This window comes from Cupressus sempervirens, chromosome 7 (assembly GCF_028749045.1).
Source record: "Cupressus sempervirens isolate cs-2001-9-10 chromosome 7, ASM2874904v1, whole genome shotgun sequence".
Lineage (NCBI taxonomy): Eukaryota > Viridiplantae > Streptophyta > Pinopsida > Cupressales > Cupressaceae > Cupressus > Cupressus sempervirens.
In genome coordinates, this window is record NC_143124.1 from 683,302,917 (window position 1) to 683,303,797 (window position 881).

At 46.3% G+C, this 881-nt stretch overlaps 1 non-coding gene across 1 annotated transcript in view; it reads right to left on the reverse strand.

Annotated features, from left to right (window-relative positions):
• Positions 1-855: 855 nt before the first annotated feature.
• Positions 856-881, reverse strand: part of LOC149548528 (25S ribosomal RNA) — a 3,406-nt gene continuing 3,380 nt past the window's right edge. The window contains exon 1 of the ribosomal RNA XR_016354902.1: positions 856-881. This exon is cut by the window's right edge and continues 3,380 nt beyond it. This is a non-coding gene — a ribosomal RNA (25S ribosomal RNA).

An 881-nucleotide genomic window follows, 5' to 3' on the forward strand; every position in this document is an offset into this window, starting at 1 on the left:
ACCCTCCTAGAATTTACAGTCAGAAGATTTTTCTGCCCTCACGAAAATTTACAAACCCCACCCGCTCGAAATTTGGACTTGGAAGATTTTTCCACCCTCGCAAAATTTACAAACCCCACCCGCTCAGAATTTGGCACTTGGAAATTATGAAACCCAGCCCGCCCAAAATTTGGACTTGGAAGATTTTTCCGTCCTCATAGAAATTGCAAACCCGACCCACATGGAAATTGCACTTGGGAGATTTTTTTGCCCTTCTAAAAATTGCAAACCCCACCAACTCAGAATTTGGGACTCGGGAGATTTTTTCCCCCTCGTGGAAATTTTACAAAACCCCACTTGCTCGAAATTTGGCAGTCGGGAGATTTTTCTACCCTGGAAAAAATTTCTACAAAACCCCTCCCTCCCACCCGAAATTTGGAACTCGGGAGATTTTTTCGCCTTGGCAGAAATTGCAAACCCCACCCACCAGGAATTTGGCACCTGAGAGATTTTTACGCCCTCGCAAAAATTGCAAACTCCACCCGTCGTGAATTTGGCACTTGGGAGATTTTTTCGCCCTCGCAAAAATTTTCACAAAACCCCTCCCGCTCGGAATGTGGCACTTGGGAGATTTTTCCACCCTAGATGAAATTGCAAAACCCCACCCGCTGAGAATTCGACACTTGGGAGATTTTCCCGCACTCGCACAAATTGCAAAACCCACCCGCCAAGAATTTGGCACCTGAGAGATTGTTACGAGCTCGCAAGAAAAAACCTTGCAAACCCCACCCCCACCCAAAATTTGGCAACTTGGGAGATTTTCTCGCCCTCACGCAAATTACAAACCCCACCTACATCAGAGTCAAAAAAGGTTTTACGAATCGAGGCGACAGAGGGCTGAA